At 46.2% G+C, this 16934-nt stretch overlaps 1 protein-coding gene across 6 annotated transcripts in view; it reads right to left on the bottom strand.

Moving 5' to 3' along the window:
- PDZD2 (PDZ domain containing 2) overlaps window positions 1-16934 on the bottom strand; it is a 341923-nt gene that overhangs the window by 120877 nt on the left and 204112 nt on the right. Inside the window, exon 1 of one of the 6 annotated variants that reach the window (XM_074356752.1) lies at window positions 10902-11105. The exons of the other annotated variants lie outside the window; for them this stretch is intronic. The gene's annotated coding sequence lies outside the window, so the exon portion shown is untranslated. Of the gene's footprint in view, window positions 1-10901; window positions 11106-16934 lie in introns of those variants that run through there. 6 annotated transcript variants of the gene reach the window in all.

The following is a 16934-nucleotide window of genomic DNA, read 5'->3' as shown; positions in this document are numbered from 1 at the left end:
GCCTACAAGTATCTTTGGAGTGAATCTCACCTCTAGCTCTTGTCCCTGCCTCAGTCTCCATGCCTCTACTCTGGACATCACCCTCTGGGAATGCATTTCCAATTCTTTCTGCCTACACAGATCCTACTTATGCATCAAGGTCCCATTTAAGAACAGCCTCTCCTATGAACTCTTTCCCATCCATTCCAACCTAGGACTTTTCACAGAATCTTACTATCTCAGAGCTGGAAGGGACCCCTACTAGTGACATGGCACCTCTGTCATGCCACTAAATCACATACTCCTTTCATCAGAAGTAATTTCTTATATTTTATTTCAATTTTCATTGTACCTATACCTTGCTCAAAATCTGTAAGTTTTCTTTAAGCAACTCTAGAGAGACATAGTTGGTGGGTGCTTAAAATCATTAAGGTTGATTACCAGACTGCATTCCCTCATTCTCAAGCCATGTCATCTCTTAGGGAGAAAAATAAAGCTTTATCCATTTTAGGTTTCTCTCTTGGTTGGAATAGTTGCAGAAATTTTTACACATATCAGAATCTGTCTGGTTCTTAATCTAGTCTGGAACACGAGGTTGGAAACTGCCATTCTCAAGATGAAAGATCTTGGAGCATTTTCACCACTCAAAGCTACAGGAGAGGCATGAAAGACAGTCTTTGCCTTTGAGCAGACGGAAAAACATCCTGTGACTTACATGTACCAACTCGCTCACCCGAGCAGTTCCTGGCTCTGAAGCACAGCTGGAAAGTGGCCATTAAAGGGCAGAGGGTGTGAAATGATTCACTAATGGGCCATTAGAGCTGCTTTAATCAGGAAATTCACAAGTGATATATTTCTCTGAGAATCCTGAGTTCTTCCCTCCCCTCCAAGGAAGCCATTCATTGGGTTATAATAAAGTATTTCTCTCTATTTGGAGCCACTCAGCAGAAATGTCTAGTCTCCGGGGGTAATTTAATCACATTGGTGATGATGAGACCACGTTACAATTACATAATGCTTCGTACCTTTCTTCCCCAAAGCCCTTCACATACATCATGTTGTTTGACTTCACAACAACTTTGTAAGGGAGGTAGCACAGTTAGAGTTATCCTCATTTTACAGATGGGGAAGCTGAGGCATTGAAGGATGAGTGTTCTAATGAAGAGGTGGGGTCCCTGGCGTTCTGGGGGTCTCAGTCTGTCGGCTGTTGGCACTCACATTTCAGTGCTAGAACTGGAAGACAATGTTTGGGTTACATTTGGTCCTCACTTGGCATAGATGGGCAAATGCTTATTGTCGCTCTACTGTAACATCCCAGAAACAAGGCCCCTGAGGCCTAGAACAGTGGGTCTAGTCAAGGAGCAGGGGGTCTGTATTGGGCGTGGTCTTCAGACATTCACCCGGACGGCACCCTTGGGGCCAGTCGGCCCAGCCATGCATGAAGCCTCAGTTTCCTCCCCGCAAAATGAGGGCTCTGGGTCTGGGATAACGAGTCCCCACCAGTAGTTTCCAAACTTGGCTGATCAAATAAAAGTCTCCCCAGATTATTTTTATGAAGAAGAAGAAAAAAAGAGACTGGTTCATACAATGACACACGTTCATTACGTATAAACTTGAGCAAAAAATAAAAGTATAAATAAGAAATGGGAGAGCTCTCTAATCAGCTTTACCCAGTGGTGACAGGATGGCAGTGACACAAAAACATCCTGAAACAAGCGGCCGCTAGTTGAGGGATTTCTCTTCTCCCACAGGATGCTTAACAAGGACAGCTCTAGACGCCCATACAGAGCTGGGGGTTGGCACCCAGCAACCTGTATTTTATAAAAACGCCTCTTGTGATGCAGCCGGATTCACAGGGTGGCTTTTGGGAACCAGGGGCATCGAGGATCAGTGGGGAGTCCTGCAGAGATTGCTGTAAGACATTGCGTTTTCCAGGAAGAACTCTCCTGGCTATGAGGTGTCATCTGTGTTTCTTCAAGGTGGGGATCATCACTCTTGGGGCTACAAGAAAATGCCCCTGGGAGTACAAATAGCGAGAAACAGTTAAAAGCAAAAAAAAAAAAGGTAAGAAAGAGAGTAGAAATAGAGTCACCCTGTGATGGCTGAGCAGCCGCAGAAGTGCTCCTGCCCCAGCCACACACACGCACTTCCTCAGAGAGGATCCACAGATGGGTGCGTGGGCAGCCAAAGAGACTCAGGAAACACCTGGATCCAGTCCAGGGGAGCAGGTGTGGTCTCAGGCAGGCAAGGCCTGGAAACACGGACGCTTACACGGATCACCTGGTGGGTCCCCACGGTGGAGGAGAGAAACAGGGAAAAAGAAATGGAATGGGGAAGTGGGCCTTAAAGGAATCTAGTCAAGGTGAGCCCAAAGACTGAGGGAATTTGTGATTCTTTGGCCTTACACATGAGAGAAAACACTGAATGTAGTCCCTGGAACATTCTTTAGGACCCAGTCCGTGTGAAGTGCTCATATGAAACTACCTCTCTCCTGGGGAGATGGGGCTAAGATGGCAGAAACAAGCAAAAAGCAAGCAAAGATGGCAGTAACACATCTGGTCACGGGAAGGAGCCTTCCCTCACTAGGAATTAATAAACTGGGTTTTGGATGTCAGTTCTGCGGGAATTCGATTAGCATGAGTCAGTCCCCAGGCACCTCTAGTATATGAACAAAATTGGACTTCTGGGCCTCTGTGGCCACCTGTGAAGCCACCACTTGGCCACGTAACATAAGCAGTTTGACCAAGAGCAGCAGCCCACGGAGGCAGCAGGGTCAGGATGGGGGCTCTGGGGTTAAAGAGGGCTGCTTGGGCCATGGAAAAGTGACATTTTTCCCCTCGGACTCTGCCAAAAGACCTCCCTCCAATTTGCAAATGTCTATGAAACTCTATGAAAATCTTACAAAGATACACAATTTGCATCATCTGATTAGACATGTGAGAAATCACCTTTGGGGAGAGGAGAAAGCCCTGCTCCTCCTCGGAGCAGAGCAGGTGATCCCCGCACCCGTGCAGGGGTCAGACGGGGATCCTGCTTTCTCTGCGCCCAGCCAGGCGGAGGCAAGTGGCCGCAGGCAGGCAGCTGGGTGCTGTTCCCAGTTCACCTGGGGCCCAGGGGCTCAGGAAACAACCCCTTACAGGGGCACAGCTGCCGCAGCTTCCCGGCCAAGGTGCTCCCAGACACAGCCGCCTGGAGACACACATCCCTACCGTCTGTGCCACACCTTTCCTCTGTGGCCTCCCCAGGCCTGAGCTGCTGCCACTTCCCAGCCCAGCAGCTCCAAAAGGCCTAAAGCAGGATGTTTCGGAGTAGGTACAGTTTGTCCTTTGAGATTCCCCCACTTCCCCTCTCCTGGGACATCTCTTCCTTCAACCAAGCATTACAACAGTTAGGCTATTGCCTACAGCTGAGGTGGGTTAAAAGCGAGTTAGGAAAACACAGGCCTTTATTTGGATTGCTGTGGGCTTCAGCCTGGCTACTCTGAATTCGTTAGAAACGCAGAAATCTCAGGCCCCACCCCAGACCTACTGCACAAGAACCTGCATTTTATCAAGATCCCCAGGTGATTCATAGGTTAGAACACACCCTTCTGTCTTGGGTTAATATTTTCTTCCTGGTAAATGAAGATATAAATAAATAGCAAATGGTAATCTTTAAGAAAGGTTTGCTTCTTTTCTTCTTCCTCCCCGCAACCCCCACATTTTTGAATCACGAATCTCTCTGGCTGTCTGGTAAAGTCTCAAAATAATATTATTTATTGTGCATTTTAAATGCATAAAGTAGGATGACAGAGAAAACCAATTATGTTGAAATACAATAGCCTAAATATTTTGAAATGGGTAATACCATAACCCACGTGCTTTGTTATTAACGCATTAGGGGCATCAAGCAACACGTTTATTAACAGATATATTTTGGAAGCAGTAATGAACGATGATGATATTGAAAGATACCTGCCACACATGATATGAATCATTGCCTTACCGGTGACAGACACGGAGACTGCTAATAATACTGTGCTTTGTTGTCCGCATCCCTTATTGAAGGAAACACTAACTGAGCTATAGCTTCATGGCAATAAACATTTAATTTTCTCCCCTTCCAGGTTCACTGTCTCCCTTCCTCCTGAAATCTATTAATAGAATCTAGGTTAAGAGGAGGAGATGCTCAGGGATCTTACACAAAAGGAGTGGAGAGAGCTGTGCCCCATATCCATGTCTCTCTGTCTGATCTTAGCTGGAGCACAAGCTGGTCAAATCACTTCCTTCTCTAACAGCAACTGCGCTTGCCTTTCTGGCTTCTGTCAGCTGGCTTCCCCGCAAGTTCTCACCATAGAGCTGAACGTGGAGATGTGTAGTAAGTGCTTCTGATCAAACCCTTTAGTCTGGGGGCTAAATATTTCTGAAACAGACCTGCCAGGCTACGTTCTGCATACTAAAATAATCCCATTTCATAGGAAGCTGCCTTCTCCATGGGCACAGGGACTTCCACACAAATGTGGATTTAATATAAATTATGGACACCGAGTTCTGAAACATTCCCCCTGCTCTGCCAGAGAGCCCGGGGCAGGCCCCCTGTCTCTTGGATCATAAGCACCTTTGCAGGGTAGTTTTCTTGCCAAGAATAAGCAGCACTTCCCACAGCCATGTCAACTGTGGTTCTCCAAATAAGATCCATTTTCAGAAAAAGCCAAAGTCGATTTGTCTCTGAATTTCAAAATTGTACATCCGAGTCATCTACGCCACCCTGCAGGCTACTTTCTCCTCACGCCAACCAGAGTGCCATGAAAGCAAAACAGGACCCAACCCAACGCACCAGCCTTGGGGAGTTCCTCTGACGCTCGGTTTGAACTTGCACAGAAAAGCTGCTGCTACACAATGTGGCATTAATCTAACAAAAACAAGTCACGTGAGCATGTTTGAGCCACACGCTTACAAAAAAGACAGACCTACAAATCTGAGACACAGTCTTACATAAAGATTTCTGCTCAAAAACAGCAATGTCTCCAGGTCCATGTGATTGCCACAAATTAACTTTGGTGTGCAACCCTTCACACACACACACACACGACCACACTCACACTTAGCTTTTCTTTACTAGATCTGCTCACAGGAAGAAGAGGTCGAAACCTTGCATACTGAACGTCCTACTATGAGTTAGTAATGAATGTTGCATCGTCCTTATCCAGTGCCCCACCTATCCTGATTCAGGAGCTCATAATCTAACAAAGATGATAGGCTGGACACAGAGGAAAGCTCACAGGTCAATCTGTGGATAACGAGAGATCATAGCAAATCATATCAGACTGAAGCCAATTTAAAAAATCGGCCCTGTATTATTCACTGCCATTGGGCTTCACAAGGTTTGTTACCTTGGCGTTGAGACTGCCTGGGTTTGAGAGTAACCCAGGGCTTCTATCTGAAGTAGATGAAGAACTCACAGTGAAATGACTAAAACGAATGACTGATCCTCTCCCCATTCAGAAATCCCAATGGCCACAAATGCCATTAATTAAGTCACCAGAAGACTACAGAAATGACTAATGTTTCTCCTAGTGAGAGTCTGAAATAACTGACTCCACTCACTTTTAAGATGAGGTGTTAAACTTTTGTTACCATGAGAAACTCATTACAAATGTCTAATTAGTTATAGACAGAAGAATGTCTCCTGCCCTGGTGTTGTGAAAACAGCAGGATTTCCACCACACACAGTTTGGTCGGGCCACTGGGACCCCAGTAAAATCCTCAGGCAGCAAGATGTCCTTGGGGACATTTCTTGGTTTCAGCGTTCATTCTCTTTGAACGTTCTTTGACTCACTTGGAGAAACTGAAGTCAAGCAAGTTCCAGCCTGTACAAGGGCTTGTGCAACAGACTTAGCTTTACAAACCCAACCGGCACCCTTCACTTCTGCCACCTTCTTCCCTGCCGTGCTTAGAAGGAATTTTCTGTTTCCCCTCCAGGTCTTTATTGCTCCCCTGCCAGAACTGTCTTCCATCTGTTACAATAAAATACCTGTGATGTTTTCCAAAGCCAGCAGCTTCCTGCCAACAGTCAACCCTCTACCCTACAGGCAGCTGTCTGGGAACTTCAGTCAAAGTGTGGCAAGCTGAAGGTGACGGTGGGGTTTGACAAGCCCAAGACGGGATTCCCTGGAAGGCAGACCCTCCCGCTGCTGATGGAGCTGGCCAGGAGGAGAAAATAAGAACGCTGCTGCTGAAGGGGCAGAAACAGGAGCAAAAGGCAGAAGTAAAGGGTTGCTGTGCCATCAGGAGCACCATGACCCACGCTGAGGTTCCTGCCATTTGTAAGGTCAAGTGTGGGGCGCCTGAATCCCCCCAAACCCCGACCTGAAACATGCAACCGCTTGGGCGCTTCCATTCATATTTGGATTTGGGTAGGAACTCTAAACTGTGCGCTGCAGGACCAGTTTTTTGAGGTGGGACGGGGAGGCAGGAGAGCTTGTAAGAATGTTTAAGGTTTTGTTAAAAGGGCAAGGCTCGGGGAAATGTCATGTATAAACAGGAGGCCACCCATCTGCCCCTTCAGGGTGCAATCCGCACCTGCTGCTCTGCCCCTCCCATCTGAGGCGTCTCACTGAAATAGGGGCTTATTCCCCGAAACAATTATCAAGGGCCGCTCTCCTCAGACTTGCCCTATTCAGTCAATTTCCGACTTGGTTCCCATCTTTTACTTTGGGAAGGAAAACAGCGTAGAAATTAAGAAGGCAAAGGAGATGGTCTGAGGGTGTCTTGTTTTACACCTGCCTGACAGCCTCCAGACCTCGAAATTACCAAGAATCCAAACCATGGGGTGATCTCTCTCTTACCAAAAGAGTTGCATTGGATTCCTCTCAGTGCCAGTTCCTGTAGTGCATGTGAAGCACAGCTGTATCGCTTCTCCAGGAAGAGGTCACCGAAAGGGAGGGAGATCTCGAGTCCAGGGTCACTATCGGGGCCTGACTCACTGACAGGGACCTCGTAGCCAAGCTGAGGCTGAGCTCAGGCCGTGCCCTGCTCGGGACCGTCTGTGGACTCGTGGTGTGGCTGCACACCCACGCACACCTGGGCTGAACAAACCGAGGCAACCTGGGGCAGATGTGCCCGCAGGGACAGAGAAGCTACCTGAGGGCCTCCTAGTGGGGCGCTCTCAGCCTGCTCCTTGGCCACGCTGAGCAGGCGCCACGTCAGCGGAGGAGGAATGCTTCTGTCTTGTCCCCCGGCCCCTGAGGAGGAGGCTGAGCTGCAGCCGGGACCTCCAAGGTGAGGGCGATTTTGCGCTCCACCCCCGCACGCCGCTACAGGAGATATACAGAGATCGTGTTTGGAAGTGAGGGGTGCATCACCTACAGAAGCACTTAAGGAGCTCCTCACTTGTACGTGAACACAGAGACAGCCACAGAAAGGGATCCCTGCTGGCCATCGAGATGTGAAATCACCGGTTCCCTTTCATGGACTTGGGCACTGGTTTTCTCTTTCTCACTCAGAAACATAACTTCTGTATGCTCAGCTGTTCCTCTCCTTTAGGGTCACACACCTTCGCACACATATGCACACATCTAGCTCTGTCTTTTATCCCACTCACCATCAGGAAAAAGCTGATGAACACATCAGATTCCAGCCCTGTCCAGATACCCAAAGGGAGGGGGCAGATGGGCCAGGTCTGAGCCAACGCTCTTGGTCCTCCCAATATGCTATAAATAAGTGGGCTGGTTAAGGGCTGCTCATGGCTCGGATTCCACTTCAGCTCATGATCAGACTTTGACCGCCTGGTCATCTCTGTCTCTTTAGGAGCCAGCTTAGTTGGCTTGCATGGCTCAGAAGTGAAAAGGTCCCTCTTGCTACCTTGAGATACCGGGTAGTTCTAAGTCTCCAGAGAGCCACACTGCTGACTCTCTCGGAGGCTTTCTGGGAAATCAAAGCTGACCCTCTACCTTAGAGCCTGCCCCATCGAGCCCAGCCACACAGACCACACTGTCTTGAGCAAACTTGATAAATCCCCTCACGTGCTGCGATTCTTGACTAACTCCCCCTCTCCTGGGGAGACCAGGCCTCAGTTTGGTTGGTTTCCATTTGAGTTTCAGCAGTTACGCAAATCAGATTTCTGATTGTGTCTGAAATTCTGGTGCATACAGGAATAGCAGGTTGCTTAATCTCTAAATTCAAAGCCAACCCCCTTTCCAAACACAGACAAAGGTGCAGCCTGGCTCACGTGGCTGATGAAAGGACCCACCCTTACCAGCTTGGACGACCTGACTTGTCAAGTGTACTGCCGCCATCTTGTTTTCCAGGCTCAAACTCCCACGAGGCACCATATGGACATACTTCCATCCTTCCTCACTTGTTTTCATTTGTCAAAGTAGGCCCCACCCCCATTCCTCTCTACTGACAGCATCCAATTTCCAAATACAGGAGGAGAGATGGCTGCCATGTCCTGGAGGAAAAAAAATACATATGTATATATATCCCGGACATTTTAGTTTTCTTCTTAAACTACAATCTCCTGTGAGAAACTTCCCTGTGTTTCTGCAACAGACAATAAGCAACTTACAGAAGTCAGCTGCACATCCAGGCCTGCAGTTTTGACACAAGTTAAACATGAGTAGGGTCAAGATTTTCCTCTTCTCTTATTAGAAATGACATTAACAATGAGAATTGTGTGTGCAGGTATAAGGCTGGCCAGCCTACCATAAGCTTTCGTAGAGACCAATAAAGAAATACTGTTCTAAATCTGAGAAAACTTGATATTCACTTAACTCTCTATCTTATTATTATTTTTTTAATTAGAAAACATCTTTTTTCCCCAAAGTGGCAACACCAAACCACTCAGATTGTTCCTGTCTGGCCAGCATTCAGTCTGCAAAAGGGGAAAAAAGGAAGTGAATCATTTTTGAGTAAGAGAGCAGAGTTTTGGTTCCCCCACCAGGTTCTTTCAGCGGCAGACACGGTCAACATGTGGTGGGTCTCAGGGTATCTACCCCAGCTGGTTTACCAGTGATGAGAGAGGGTGAAAATACAACTGTAGACACATACTTCACCTGACATTTTTTTCCCTTTGTCTGGACCCTGCGGAAAATCTTCAACTTCCTTGTTCTGAAATCTCCCCTTCTGGAGGCAGTAATGCCATCTAACACAGATCAAGAAACTAAAATCAGTTTCCAAAACAACAGCCCATTCGAACTGCCAAGTATGTAATGAGCTGATCCATCTACCGGTCACAAGACTCCTGAATGATGTCAGTCAGGGGGTCGGCAAATGTTTTCTCTAACGGGTCAGATAGTAGATATTTTAGGTTTTGCAGGCCCCATCTGTCTCTGTCCTGTATTCTTTGTTTGTTTCTTCAACCCTTGAAAATGGAAAACACATTCTGAGCTCTGGAGCTGCACAGAAACAAGCTTGGCCAGGCTGGATTTGGCCCACGGGCCACAGTGTACCGCACTCTCACCGTTTCCAGAATGGACCCTAGAATGGCCTGCTCTCCCAGCTCGGCTTAATTCCCTGCAAATAGCACCAGTGTGAAGGATGGGGGACAATGGGGATGCACCCAACAGGTGGACGGTAGGGAAGAAAGAACAAGAGTGGGGATGGAGGTGGAGGTGGTAGAGAGGGTTCCTAAAGGACCACAGGAGTGCCGCTCCCCCTCCCATAAACAGCTCCAGCAGTGGAAGGCTGGGAAGTCACAGAGATAAGGTTCGAGCTTGCCTTGATTAAAGCACAGCCAACTCCCAGCCCTCCAGGCCTAAAATGCAAAGCCACAAGACTTGGCCAGCACCACTCGAGGCTGACAGCTAGCCAGTCAGTCAGCAGCAATCGAAGCAGCTCCCACATCTGCCTTCCTAGACACACCCCTGTGACTAGCGTGGCGTTCTCAAAGCTCAAAGAGTGCCAGGAATCAGGCTGGACGATTCGGCTGAAATTAAGTTCTCTATCTAATTCTGATGCTCCTGTCACACTGACCACACACACCACTTCCGACCTATCCCATGTCAGCTCAATTTCATAACACTCTGACCACTTCGTTGTGGGGGGAAATCCAAATCAAATTATCCAGGCGCCCATCAGAAGCAAAGCCTGGAAATGGTTCAGAAACCCAGGCTGGCGACAGCCTTTATTCTGCTCTGCTTCTCTTATCACAAGCCCCGACGAAGCAGAGGATGCTCTGAGACTCAGCTACAACCGCGGGAGCCACAAATCAATCTTTTAAATTATCCTCGCGTGTGGCTGCCACCCATGGCCCTCCCCATTTATTTTTTGCTTCCGAGTGAGAAGACGGCATGGTGACAATTTCCAATCCTCTCCCCTTGACGCTTCCCCCACTCCACCCCCAAATATTCAGGATCCACACTTTACTCTCACTATTCTTTCCAATTCCCTGATTTAGAGGCTGAGCAGAGGCAGCCTGCCTTAATGGAGAAAACATTAGTGCATTCAGGCTTCACTCTGGACCCTAGTCAATTTCTGGATATTTCACAGCTGTTATACATCCACCTCCCTTCTTACAAAACCCAGTGAAAATTAGCAAGCACCTTGTTAGCTCTGAAGTATGAAAATATAGCAACAGTCAAGCCTGAAAATCGGTTTCTGGTTGACTGTCTTCAAAGTATCTGTTCTAAAACAGTATCTGCAATTCACTGTTGATCTGCCAAGTTTTAGATTGATTTTAATTTAAATGTTATGTGATTTGGGGTGATTTTTTTAAGGCAACCCCCAAACTGTAACTGTCATTTGGTCATCACACTAGTAACTGAAAAAAATTCTGCCTTGGGCGGATATCAGCACAATTCAGGCTAAGTCTGTTTCTTATGTCAATACTATCTATTCATTTCTCATAGAGTTAAAAAAGAAAGAAACCTTCGGAAGACATGTAAGTTGTGTTCAGAGAGGAGGACATGAGATTCTCTTGGCCGCTCAGGTTTCCCCTCCTACCTGCATCAGGTGAGCATTCTCCACTGTGTTTCACAGTCACTGGAACAGGACAGACTCCAAAGTGTGCCGTGCTTCATTTCTCTTCTCCATTCAGTTCTTTAAAGTCCTGGGTTATTAACTATCAACAAAAGTGTGAGCCGTGCCAGTGCACGCTCCGACTTCCTGCCGAGTCCCCATACTCTGCCGAGCTCAGGAGTAAGAGCTCTTGCTCGCTCTGTCTCCTCCCTCCTCCCCTCAGCTTCACCTCCTGAGCGCTAGGGCCCCACCCACAGCACTCAGATCATTTTTCATTTATGAGTGCATCCTGCTAAACTGTGTTTGAAAGAGAACAAGCCAACCCTTGCCCTGCCAGCGTATTGGAACCATGCTGCTAAAATGGCTTTGATTTTCTGGGAGGGGAGTAAGGGGAGTGGGCAGGAATCAGAACCCAGCAGAAGTCATCTGTGCCTTCCTCCTGCAGGTATCTGTGCATCCGCTCTTCCACCAGCACAGGAAGCACATCTTCGTGATGGAGCCACAACACCTTCATTATACAGATACCACCCCCACCCACTGAGCTGGACTGAAGATGTCAGGCGTTAAGACAACCAGAAATATACTGAAATGTGTATTTCATGTGCCCCCAAGATGTGACGCCAGGATAATGGGTCAAGAAACTTTTCCACCCAGTCACCTTCACAACATTAAATATTTCACTATGCATTTTATATTAAACAGTCAGGCTTTTATTACCTTCAAATGGAAAAAAAACTGAGACTTTAAAAAATTTTGCCATGATGACCCCAAAGCTATAATCTTCCTAACCTAACATCACTCTCATCTTCTATCCGAGACCACGACCAGCAAAAATAGAGATTATCAGCGAGCCCTTGAGAACACTTACTCCAGTTAGAATGTCAGCAACTACCAAGATGACTTGATTTTACTAAGACTTTATTAGGATATAGAATTTTTAAAAATAGGTTTCCATACATATATCATGATTTCCACTAGGTGTAAAATTCACCTAATTTGGCAGCTAGAGCAAAAGGCGTCTTTCATGGTGCGTCAACTAGAGACATAGGTCTCCAAAACCCTACAGCCCTCATGGTAGGTACGAAAATTCACATCAACTGTTTAAATGGGAACAATGCCTTGTTATTAAAATACCGACTGTCCTTCAGCACCTACGCTTGTCAGGAACAAAAGAGCAAATGTCCTCTACTCACTGTAGTTACTCTCAGGTCGTGCTTCTGGAAAACCGGGAAGGACTGTTGGGTTTTAGGACTGTTTGTCTTTTAAAAATCTATTCATTTACTCATTTAGAATTTGTCTTTTTTTAATCTTAGAGATTTAGCCAATATGTCTTTTCCCTGCTAGGAATCCCAGATTGTCATAAGCTAGTGCCAATCACTGTGGGAAGTTCTTCAATCTTCAAAATTATTTTTTAAATTTTCACGTATTAAAAACCTGATGACTGAGAATCTGGACTTAAAGTCTGGTTGTTTTGGTTGTTTGATTATTCTCGTGTTTTGTTTTGTTTTGTTTGTTTGTTTGTTTAACAACTAGATAGTTAAAATGTATCCTAAAAAGAAAATACTGTAAGTTTCCATACATGCTCAAAAATCAGGTTCTGGTCATCTTAACACCCTAAAACCACATCCTCAAAAAAAAAAAAAAAGTGATCTGCCTTTTGTAGATGAGAAAAAGGAAAGTAAGAGCAAAAGCCACTGGCGTGTACACAATGTTTCACTGGTGAGGCTGAGAGAACTGATGGGAGGATTAGTGCCAAGTCTCCAAACCCAAGTGAGGAAACCTGGACCAGTCTGAATTGTCACACGCCGTTCAGGAGCCTAAAAGCTGATTATGTGGGTAACCTCCTAGGATTTGCCTTCCCAGTTCAAGGAATGTGGATTTGCTCTGAGTTCTAACTAAGGAGAAGAAAATCTGTTCTTCAAAAAAATTTTTTAAAGAAGTGGGGAAAAAAGGAGGTTAAAATTTCCTTGGCACATGACCAAGCTACAGTCTTACCCAGAGGTAAAATTCGCCTATGGAGTATCCTCTCCAGTATTAGTTTGTGACATCTGCCAAAAATCTGTGGTAAAACCAGTTATTCCACCTTTCTTGTGTCCCATTCTCTCAACAAGTGGGGATAATATATCACACAATTTTGCTTTAAGGGGAAATGCTGCTACATTTACTCATAAAACCAGCCATGTAGCATGTACCGGATTGCAGCAAGTCCACAAGCCATTAAAACATCTGACCACCCCAGGTTTCAGGGCAGATGAGTTGTTGGTCAAACTGCCCATATTAGGAGTCTGGAGCTCTACGTCCTTCTCACCCACTGTAGTTCCCAGGCTTAGGAGACCACCATGCCCTCCCTCTCTGTGGTCTGGGAGGGACCCTACAGATTACTTAGTTGTCCCTCCTCATTGGTGGGGATGGGGAGACAGGTGCCCAGAGAGATGAGGAAACTTGCCCAGGTCAGGGCACATTAGTGGAAGTCCTGAGATTAGAACACCGATCTTCCTGATTCAAACTCTAGGAGAGAGCTGGGTGGACAAGATGTAGACCGTCACAGCCAAGAACTACAGGCAGGAGCTCAGTGATGGCTCTCCAGCTGGTTACAAAGCCCAGCCTAGAGACACACTGGGAAAAGTTGATCTGTGAACTAAGTTCCCGCTTTTCCATTCTTTGGCCATTGAATAAAACTTCTGCTGTTCCAAAATAAAAAAAAAAAAAAAAAGAGAGAGAGAGAGAGAGAGCGCCATGCTGAAGACTCTCCCATGAGCAAAAGCAGAAGAGTAACAAACAAAGGAACTATCAGAAGACAGGCAGCTAGGGAGTGATTCTCCAACAGAGAAAGGAATCAACAACATCACAAAAGCCAACGGACACCTCAGGGTACATACTCCAAAGAATCGAAAGCAGAGACACAAGCAGCTATTTGTCTAACCACATAAGAGCAGCGATGCCCAAAAGATGAAAGCAACCCAAGTGTTTAATGATGGATGAACAGATAAATAAAATGTGTTATCTACACAGAATATTATTCAGCTTGAAAAAGGAGGGAAATTATGATATGCTACAGTGGAGATGAACCTGGAGGACATGCTACGTGAAACAGACCAATTGCAAAAAGACAAATATCACATTGTTCCCCTCATGTGAGGTATGGAGAGAAGTCAGATACACAGAGACAGAAGACAAAATGGTGGTCCAGGGGCTGGGGGGAGGGGAGAACAGGTAGTTATTATATAATGGGTAGTTTCAGTTTTACAAGATGGAAAGTGTTCTGGAGATGGATAGGGTTGTGCTACAATGCGAATATATCTAATGCCACAGAACTGTACACTTAAAAATGGCACATTTTATATTATGTGTACCGTTGTCCCTTGGTATCTGCAAAGGATTGGTTCCAGGACCCACTGCATATACCAAAATCCATGGATGCTCAAGTCCCATAGTTGGCACTCTGTATCCATGGATTTCACATCCAAAGATCCAACCAACCTCGGATTATAAACATAGTAGTATATGTATTGAAAAGAATTCACATATAAGTGGAGCTGTGCGGTTCAAACCCACGTTGTTCAAGGGTCAACTGTACTTTGAAAGAGCCAATGGAACTTGGATTTTCTTAACAATTTCCCATCAGCCAGTCCTACAGCTAGAATGCTTCACAGTATTAAAGACACAAAGTGAAAAGACTCTCACTTGTCAAAATTCATAAATGACTTGAAAACAAGAGGAAGCACTCAAGTTTCCTTCTCTCCTTTCCCCATCCCCCAGTCAAAAATAACTCACAGAAAATTCTGAAAGCCCACAGGTACTCAGGGTGTCTCCATGTCCTGTGATGGGAGGTGATAACGTGATGTGGATGGGCACACCCTGCAGCTTGTGCAAGCAGGACAGCCGGGACCAGAAACTCAGAGAAGAAGCTCCCTTCCAATTTCTGTCATCAACGCAGACAATTCACAAATACCCTTGAGGAAGCCAAGCTCTGTGCAGCTGTAATCCGTTCCTCTCCTCCAGAGAGCTCTCTGAGAGCTCACATCTCCCTTTCACCTCACTGCACTTGGGCAGCATATCCAGATGCCATTGTGCTTCTTTGGTCTTTAGTGATACACAGAACTGATTTTAGCTGTTGAATCTGCCCCATTGGACCAGAGTTGCTGGTGGATAGAGCTTCCCAGCTCTCTGGTCAGCTCTTTCGGTCTCCATCCTTGACTTTCCCCTACCAGGGTATCTGGAGTGGCACCAGCATTTCTGTCTCTCTCCCTCTCTCCTCGTCCCTGGGTTACCACCTCTACACTCGTGGCAATTAATAGCCAAGTCGGAGTTGCCAGCTCCTCAACCTCCATTTCCCTTCAGAGCTTCAGACCCAGACCTCTGCCTGCCTCCTGCCCGGCTCCAGCTGAAGGTCCCTCAGCATCTCAAACTCAGCACGCCCTGAAATAAAACCCATTACGCGCTCTGTCACCTGGTCCCTCCTCATCCAGTTCCTCTTGTAATTACTGTCAATCCCCAGTCACTCAAGCACAAATGAGTCATCCTTGACTTCTTCCTTCACATTTGGTGGTGAGGTCCTGTCAACATTACTTCTTAAATCCTTCACCTGTCCTGTCCCCTGTGTTTTGTCACATTTTAGAGCCTTGACTCCCAACTACCCTCTCTTCCTCAGTTGTTGATCCCTTCAATCTACTGGACACAGAGACAGTCAGTGGTAAACACGTAAGATCTGCCTGATAATTTCTCATTGTCCTAATACTTTCTCATGCCCAAAGAATAAAGCCATTCTTGATCTAGCTCCAACGCCTGCGTCATGGAACATGCCAGCTGCTGCACTTTTTTGTGTATCTATGCTTTCACATAATCCAGGGGTTCTCTCCTACGGTGAGGAGGAGCGGTTGCTATTGACATCATTTAGTGGGTAGAGGCCAGAGAGGCTGCCAAATACCCAGCATTGCACAAGACAGCCCGCTGCAACAAAGAACAAACCATATGGGTTCTGAGAGTGTTAGGATACACTTGTGTTTATTGTTACCATGATGGCTTCCCACTCTAGGGGCTGCGAGCATAAGTGTTGTCAGGGTGCAGGAAATCGAATTAGAAAAGCAGATTAGGCAAAAGCAATGGGAGATGTTCAGGACTGGAGCAGATATGTCTTTCCTAAAGCCTTCAGATTCAAAATTCCAAAAACCCTGAACTGAATCACACAGCAAAGGGGTGGGTCTGTAACTTCTCTGAGGCTCCTGAGCAGGGGTGGGGTTGTTCTCCTCTCTGGCACTTGCTTCCTTGGAAATACTCGACCAATATTTACTGAAAACTTCCCTCTCATATTGCCCTTCAAAGCCTGGCATACTCCTAAGTTCTAGTATGTAAACGAACAAAAGGACAAAACTGTCTTCATCTCAGAACCTTAAGACAGTTTCACTGCCCTTTTGAATCCTCCCCCCTCCCCCAAAGTGTTCTTTGTAATCTTTCTAACGACTTTACTCTGGTTTTTCCAAACAAACAAACAAACACCAAAAAAACACTATAAAACACCAGTTTGAGGAGATGCGCTATGGAAGAAAGACTCCATGGTCAGATAAGTTACAGAAATTTGCATATTAGCTCTCCCTTTAATTGATGCATCCAAATCGTATTTTACCAAACAGTTCTCACACCTACCTTTTAATAATGTAGCTTATTAATAGGAAACAAGTGCTTTGAGGACTTTCTGACACTCTCAGGCACTCTTCTTGGCTGTCTGATTTGGTCTCCCCTTGGAATAGGGTACGTTTTAATTTAAACTTCCATTTGTGTGCAGAAAAGTGCCAACTCCCCCCAACTTGGTCCCATCCTTCAGGCTACGACCATTCTCTCCTTCTCCACATCTAAACGAATGTGGGCACATTGAAGGTGCCCAGTGTTCTTCGGGAAGGAGACATCTTGGGTCAAGATGGAAGGATGTGAGGAGAGTTCACATAGTGGTAAGAAAGTGTAACAGAACAGGAAGCACACAAGTGAGGACAGGAAGTAGGCAGGTGAGGAACAGGAAGTGCA

This window comes from Camelus bactrianus, chromosome 3, assembly GCF_048773025.1.
Source record: "Camelus bactrianus isolate YW-2024 breed Bactrian camel chromosome 3, ASM4877302v1, whole genome shotgun sequence".
Lineage (NCBI taxonomy): Eukaryota > Metazoa > Chordata > Mammalia > Artiodactyla > Camelidae > Camelus > Camelus bactrianus.
Note: the sequence above shows the minus strand (reverse complement) of the source record. Positions and strands in the feature narration are given on the sequence as shown.